Raw genomic sequence first — 8,425 nt, 5'->3', positions numbered from 1 at the left:
TCCCACCGCCGAGCACACGTGACGGCCACTGGCCTCCCCAGCCCAGCGCCGGGGGCGGGACCTCTGCAACCCCGGGTGGGAAAGAGGGCGTGGCTTCGGAGCACGTCATCACACGATTTACTGCGGGGCGCCTCTGGTCGAGCAGCCCCGTGTGGACGGCATCCCGCTTCAGGCTACGTGTCGTTTAATCCGAAATAATGCGAGCTTTATAGTCGCTCGTGCAACTTCTCCAGATCGGCATGCCTTAAGTAAGCAATGGGTCTAGAGGAGTCAGCCGTGTTAGTCTGTAGTTGCAAAATAGAAAAGAATCCAGCAGCACCTTTAAGACGAACCAACTTTATTGTAGCATAAGCATTCGAGAGCCACAGCTCTCTTCGTCAGATACATGATTAGTCTTAAGGGTGCCACTGGAGTCTTTATTATTCAGTAAGCAAGGGGCAGGAGGGGAGGAGGTAGCACCCACTTTACCACACCTTAGCTACCCTAACTGCAGGATGACAAGCCATTAAAAAGGCGTTTCATCTGCATTAAGTGATATGCAGTGCTAGCCTGAACAGAGTTATACTCTGCAAGTTCATCAATTTAGGTGGATTTGGATGGGTGTAACTCTCTTTAGGATAGCGAGATTCGGTTCCAGTAGAGACGAACAGGGTATGAGCTTTCCAGGGTCAAAGCTGTTTAGGATGGCCCTGCTGGTGATGCCAGTCCTGAAAGGAAAATAGTAAAGAGTCCAGTAGCACCTTTAAGCAAGGCTTTTTTTCTGGGAAAAGAGGTGGTGGAACTGTGGTTCTCTAAAGCTTATGCTACAGTAAAGTTGGTTGGTCTTAAAGGAGCTACTGGACTCTTTACTATTTTGCTACTACAGACTAACACAGCTCTGAATCCTGAAAGGGAAACCGGATCGCCTAAATCTTCTGTTTGAGGCGGGGATAAATGTGGAAGAGCAAACTAGTAGGGCAGGATTGATGGGTGACTGAGGTACAAACCCCACCAAACTAGAAATGGACCATATAACACAGATCTAACGTCTGTCCTCTTCACATGCTTCAGATATGCACTGGGATAAAGGGAACGTAGAGCTTGCATTTCCAAACGAGGTCACAGCCTAAAACACCCAGCTGTTATTTGTAGGGACATCTGGACAAAGACGGCAGCTTTTGTTTTTGCTTAATGCGGAATTTTTTTTCTGTGGTTTACTGGCACTGAAACTTGCACGATTTTCAATCTGGAGAAATACATCCTCCAAGAGCAGCACAGCACTTGCAATACAAGAGGTGTGTGTGGGGGGGTGAGATTGAAGGTACCTGCCCAAATTTGATCTACTGAACAGCAGGTGTCAGAGCAGGTTGAGCAACACAATGCAATTTTGCGAAAATGGCCCCAGCAGTAAACATTTAGAGAGTTTAAAAATACTTAAAGCAGCAGGAAGAGCTCTAATCTCAACAAGCTGCTCCCCATTTTGCGTTCTCCAAATTTTCTTAATGCTCTGCAGTTGTTGGCAAGTTTACAACAATTAGTGTCTGCTCACGACTACCTCTTTGCACAAAAGCTCCACCCACTCACTGACAAGAGGCCCAACTGCATCTTAAAGATCGAGTGTGGGGTGAGCTAAAAGAAAAACCGAGGGAATTTATAAAGCACCCACTAGCTGTACAAAAGAGGACAGGTTGGGAGCACATCTTTGCTTCTTAACTACTTCATGTCTTCAAGGTAAACCAGCTATTGTGCCCATTTGGGCTGGCATTAGGGAAACACACATGCATCAAAGCTGGAGAGCCATTGTTCCAACACTCTCATCAAGCTGGCTGCACCTAAGGCAAGCGCCATGAACAAGACTCCCAACCAAAATCTTGTTCATCGATCTTCTAACACAACTACAAGCAACCTAACATGCTTGGTCATGGTGCCCTACAACATGGGCTCCTAGAGTAAGGCACAACCAGCTTAAAATTGTCTTGTAATTGTAGTTTTCATTAATGTCAGAGATCATTAAAGGTAGCCCTGGCCCTTGGCCTGAGTTACTGCCTTTTAACCTTAATAGCACTACCCAAAGGCCAACAGAATATTCTTCAGAAGCAAGGGTCGCAAACTCAAAATACAGCATTTTTGTTTCTAACACAGGCTATATTTATAGACCATGATTATTACTGTAACTGCAAGAAAAACACCACTGCTGAAGGGATTTCCCATCAGCTGTGATGAACTCCACAGTACATTTTTTGTTGTAACCCGCTCTGAGCCCACTTGTGCAGAGGGTGGGCTATAAATCAAATAAATAATACAATAAATTCAATGTAGATAGCTTTGACTGGCTCTGTACTAGAGCTAAAACACACCAAAGGGAACAAGAGACTGAACATTCCAAGTTAAGTTCTTCTGTTCCCTTGAAGGCCGTTACTCTGAATCAGGGCCACGTGAGCCATGCACATGCTATCTTGTTCTCATGTCATTTTCTGGAGGTTTTCTCCACACCTCTGACTGCATGCCAGAAGTGAATGCATACAAATAAAAAGGTGTATTTGGGGGGAAAAAGGATGTGTTTGTATTAATAGTATTGGGTGCATGTGGCAGGATAATGAGCAGCATAGACAGCAGTCACGTGGCTCTTTTCGTTGATGGTGTCAGGTCCAGTGTATATTTGAACTATACTGACTCCATTTTCTAATGTTTCTAGTGTCTAAGTGCTTTCCCCGCAGGTGCACCAGTTCCCAGGCAGCTTTCCCACCGGAGGAGACTGTTTTGTCTAATACCGTTCCACCAGGCATTGGCCTTGACGGAGAGCAGCTTCCCAAGACTGAAAGATGTTGTTTTGAGAACTGTGGGGGGAGGCTGATGCAGATGGGAACTGTTACTCTGTACCTCATGCTTTGCCCTTCATTGGTAACAATGACTGTGTACCATCCTGAGTCTCCTATTCAGGACAGTGGACTATAATGGACCTTTTCTGCAGTAAAGTTTCCTTATTCAATCAATGGACTCTTGTTTGCTTTTGAAAGGGAACCTGTAGGAAGAGCCTTATCTAGCCACAAGCTGACATTTTGTTACCAATCATGCCTGAGTCGGGCCCAGCGGAATCCAAGGGAGTCCCGGACAAGGATCCCTTGTTTGATCCGTATGCGTCCCCCGACAGTCGAACAGCGCAACCCCAAGAATCTCAAGAACAGGTGTCGGTCGGGGCCGGAGCTTCGACTTCTACACCGCCTCTCATCGACCTCGGCAGTGAGGGGACCAGGCCGACGGCAGCCGCTCTCCCCTTGATCTCGTTACCCACCCCGTCGGAGTGGGGAGCCAGACCCCGAGAAACGCGAGAGCGCCGGGCCGGAGGACTACATCCTAGAGTTTCGATGGACGGACGCCGAAGCCTAGGGACTGTCCCTGAGCTGGATAGCAGCCAACCGTGGCTGTTTTGGAACAGGACGACTGAACAGACGGACGGGAATACATCCCGCCGCGGCGCCCTGAGTTGGGATTATTCGGAACTTGCTCCATGGAAAGAGCCAACGGAGGTTCCTGAACAAAGTTGGGTGCAGATGCAAAGTCGCACCCATGCTGTAGATTCCAGCATCTCGGCAGTGACGGGTCTAGCCAAAGGAATTCTAGCAGCGAGATCGAGAGTCGATCAAGGAGATCCTCCGCCTTGGGGGCCGTGTTCCCCGGTGAGTACAACCGAGGGAGGTTCCGCTACGGAGCAACCGGGTCCAAGCCGAATGCAACAGTTGGAAGCTAGACTGATTGATATGGAGGAAAGTTTGGCTCATGCCATTCACCTAATCTCAGCGATGGGGGCAGGAGAGAGGCTTTCACCTGAAGAAATGGCTGTACAAATAGCCACCCTCCAAAGCGTTATGTCCTATCCAGTGGAAGACATTGGAGAACCGGGGGAAACGCCCGAGGAACCCCCTAGATTAGACGAAATTCCGCCTAGAGGGGATACTCCAGCTGAGGCACCCGGAGAGACTCCAACGGAAACCCCTAAATCGGACGGGGATACACCTTCCGAGGAGACTCCAGCTGAGCTGCCTGGAGAGGGGGAAGAAGGGCCAACCCGTCCAACCAAGACGACGGTGATACCCCCTCCTGCTTCTCCAACGACGGTTCGGCCGACTCAGACGGAAGAGCCTCCGGCTCCTCCTGGGGAGGAATTGCCGCAACAACCCCGAGAAGCAGTCCCCATTCAACTAGCCCCGAGGGACGGCCTACCGGCACCTCAAGATCAGCCTCTGCTTCCCAGGATCACGACGCCGGGAGGGGCAAGCCCGCGCGGCCCACCACCCATCAGACCTTCGCCGCTGCGGCCCCTTCCGCTTCGACCGCAATTAACCCCGTTGCAGCAACCGATACGTTTGCCACTTGATCAACCCGTGTTACCACCTCCGAACCAACCGGTAGGACCTACACCACTACGACCCCACCAACCCACCCCTCAGCGGCCGGTCCTTACTCAACCGCAACGGCCACCTCCACCTCAACCGCTACTGCCAGCACCTCCGGTATTGCCACCACCAGCCCGACCAAGATTGCAGCCGCCTGCCAGACCACGGCTGCAGCCACCGGCCCAGCCGAGGGCACCACCGCCGGCCCAGCCGAGGGCGCCACCGCCAGCCCAGCCGAGGCCGCCGCCCCCGGCTCAGCCGGTGATGCCGCCGCCAGCGCAACCAGCGCCGCTACCCCAACCGGGTCCCCCCGTACAACAAATGCCATTAATGCTTCCGATGGACTTCTACCCAGCACCGGCTCCGAGGCAAGACCTCCCGATGGGCTGGGTGAAACTGGAAGCTACTTTTGATGGGGATCCCTCCAAACTGGGATTTTTCCTAGTGCAAGTCGTGCAATTCTTCAACCGGTGGGGACACCTCTTCGGCAGCGAGGCCAGTCAAATTGAACATCTCGGCTCCCGCTTACAAGGCAAAGCAGTGGACTGGTATGTAGGACTATACAATATCGGGGCCCCGGAACTCAATACTCTCCAGGGGTTGGTAGATGCGATTCGAGCGCAATATGAAGACCCCTTAGAGGAAACCAGGGCCCGAACAGAATTGCAAGCCATTAAACAGGGCAGCATGTCGGCGAGAGACTATATCACGAAATTCCGACAATTGGCTGCCAAATGCCCTAGGTGTGAGGAGTCCACCAAAATCATTCTGTTCAAGCAAGGGCTTAACCCGAGACTTCTGGATAGAGCCCTTATGCAGGACAATCCCCCTACGTTGTTAGGTTGGATCCAACTGGCATGCGAAGTTGAGAATCGCATTTTGGAAGTCCGTTTGGTTGAACAACAACAACAAACGGGACAAAGAAGACCCTTGACCTTACAGAAGGGAGGACGGGGAGCTGGGTATGCCACCCGTGGAGCGAGAGATGCTAGATGGCAACAAGGGCTGTGTTTGCAATGCGGACAAGCCGGTCACTTTGCAGCACAATGCCCCTACCGGCCTGTGCAAAGACCTCCGCTTCAACTACGGCGTCCAACCCTTGCTCCATTTCCTACTCTCCAACGCCCGATTCCCGCGCCACGCGCGAACAGAGGCCGCGGCGCGTCTCAAAGGCCCGCCTCAGAGAGAGGACTGGAAGCGGAAGAAGTTATGGAATACGACCCCGCTTCCCCAAACGCAGAAGTCAATCCAGAAAGCCCCCAGTCGGGAAACGAGATGGATCTGTCGTAAAAGGGCCCAAACGACAGATCCGCCCCAAGCCCGTCCCTGCACGGGACCGGCCACCTGGGTCCATCTTATTCATGCCAGTGACTTTACTTAACCCGGAGAGGAAGATGCACATCCGAGTGCAAGCCCTCATCGATTCGGGTTGCTCGAGAGACATTATCGCCCCGGCCCTAGTCAACGGACTAGTTCTACCAACTCGTGAATTGCAAAACCCAGTGATTTTTGAACAAATGGATGGCACCAATATGAACCCTGTTACCACTGAAACCATCCCAATAATCACCGGCATGGGCCAACACTGGGAGAAAAGGTCTTTTGTCATCAGCGCCACTGCCAAATACCCGTTAATTTTAGGCAGCAAGTGGCTATGTGATCACAATCCCTACATAAATTGGGCAGAGGGGTGCATCACCTTCACTCACTCCAACTGTAAAAACCATCGCTGGAACCAAAACTGGGGTAGTGATCCAACTCACACCGAGAAGGCACTTCTCACCCAAGAAGAAATAAACCAAATTCCCGAACCGTACTGGCCCTTTCTGAATGCCTTCTCCGAAGAAGAAGCTGACACTCTACCCCCACACCGATGAACTGACTGCGCGGTGGAAATCGTACCTGGAGCCTCATTGCCCAAAGGACGACTCTACCCCATGAGTCTCCATGAACGAGAGGAGCTCCGAAAATTCATTGACACCAATCTTCAAAGAGGGTTCATTCGTCCAGCCAATAGCCCCCATGCCACTCCGGTACTCTTCGTGAAGAAAAAAGATGGGGGACTTCGACTGTGCACGGACTTTAGAGGACTTAATGCTGTGTCTACCAACAACGCCTATCCCATCCCACTCATCCGAGATCTTCTCAACGTCGTGGCCCAAGGTAAGATCTTTACAAAATTAGACTTAAAAGATGCTTACTTCCACGTCCGTATCAAGGCAGGGGATGAGTGGAAAACCGCATTTAATACACCCCTCGGACAGTATGAATATTTAGTTATGCCCTTTGGATTGGCGGGAGCCCCGTCGGTATTCATGTCCATGATAAATGAAGTTCTACACGACTTCCTCTATAAAGGTGTAGTGGTGTACCTTGATGATGTTTTAATTTATTCAGACTCGGAAGAGGAACACGTTCAAATGGTGCAAAAAGTCCTGTCCACTTTGATGAACAATAAACTTCCCATTAAGCTGTCCAAATGTGAATTCCACAAAACGGAGCTCACTTACCTTGGGTACTGTATCTCCCAAGAGGGGTTAAAAATGGATCCAGCCAAAATACAAGCGATCCAAGAATGGCAAACTCCCACCACCCGCAAAGAAGTGCAGTCCTTCCTGGGCTTTGCCAACTTCTATAGAGACTTTATAGCAAACTTTGCTCAAATCACGCTCCCCTTAACCGAATTGTTAAAGACAAAAAATAAAGGGGACCAGGCTAAAAAACCCTCCTCCAAAATACAGTGGACATCCGATTGCCAAATGGCTTTCGAATGCCTAAAAGAACAATTTGTAACGGAACCCATCCTCTGCCATCCCAACGAAAATTACCCTTTCATAGTGCAAGTCGACGCCAGCGATACGGCGATAGGAGGGGTATTATTGCAGAAGGGGGAGGATGGGAAACTACGGCCTTGTGCATTCCTGTCAAGAAAATTTTCAGAAGCAGAAAGGAATTGGAATGTGTGGGAGAAGGAAGCTTTTGCAGTGAAAGCGGCCCTCACTAACTGGAGACATTGGCTGGAGGGGGCGCGATATCCCTTCGAGGTCTGGCCAGATCATAAAAATTTGGAGGCCCTTCGCAGCCCTCGCAGACTGAACGCCAAACAATTGCGATGGGCAGAATTCTTTTCCAAATTCAACTTCACTTTAAATTACCTCCCGGGCAAAACTAACTTTCTTGCAGACGCCCTATCGCGCATGCCCCAATACAAGAGCAAACGGGAGGAGACTGTAGACACGGTCTTCTCCCCTACGCAATTGGGAGGCGTGGTAACTACACGCAGCCGCGCAAGACAGCCCCTCCCGCATAACCAGGAGTGGAAATCGAAACTTAAAGCTGAAGTGGAAAAGGAGGGGGGTAGAGCGCCTAAAAGCAAACTGGCTCAATCCCCACAGGGGGACTGGCTAGCTGGAAGCAAATTTTATGTCCCAGACAGCCTCCGACGGGAGGTATTACAACGATGTCACGATGCCCCCACTGCGGGTCATTATGGGTATCTGAAAACGTTGCATCTAATACAACGGCAATTCTGGTGGCCGGGCATGCGCAAAGACATTTCCCAATACGTTAGCTCCTGCCCCATTTGCCTCAGCGCCAAAACCCGGAAAGGGAAACCTCCAGGCCTCCTACAACCATTGGAGACGCCTGACAGACCGTGGGAAATAATATCTATGGACTTTATCACTGATTTACCCCTTTCGAAAGGACATAATTGCATTTTAGTCGTGGTAGATCTGTTCTCCAAACAAGCTCATTTTATTCCATGTACTGCTATACCCACTGCTCGAAAACTGGCAGATTTATTCTTAAAACACATCGTAAAATTACATTCTTTTCCGTCCAAGGTGATTTCGGATCGCGGCGGACAGTTCGTTGCCAACTTCTGGCGGGAGCTTTTGCGAATGTTGAATATTGAGCAGGGAATCAGTTCAAGCCACCACCCACAAACCGACGGACAATCCGAAAAAACTAATCAAATTTTAGAACAGTTCCTTCGTTGCTACATTAATTTCCAACAAGATAATTGGGTGGACCTTCTTCCTTTAGCTGAG

Source organism: Eublepharis macularius, chromosome 4 (genome assembly GCF_028583425.1).
Source record: "Eublepharis macularius isolate TG4126 chromosome 4, MPM_Emac_v1.0, whole genome shotgun sequence".
Classification (NCBI taxonomy): domain Eukaryota; kingdom Metazoa; phylum Chordata; class Lepidosauria; order Squamata; family Eublepharidae; genus Eublepharis; species Eublepharis macularius.
Note: the sequence above shows the minus strand (reverse complement) of the source record.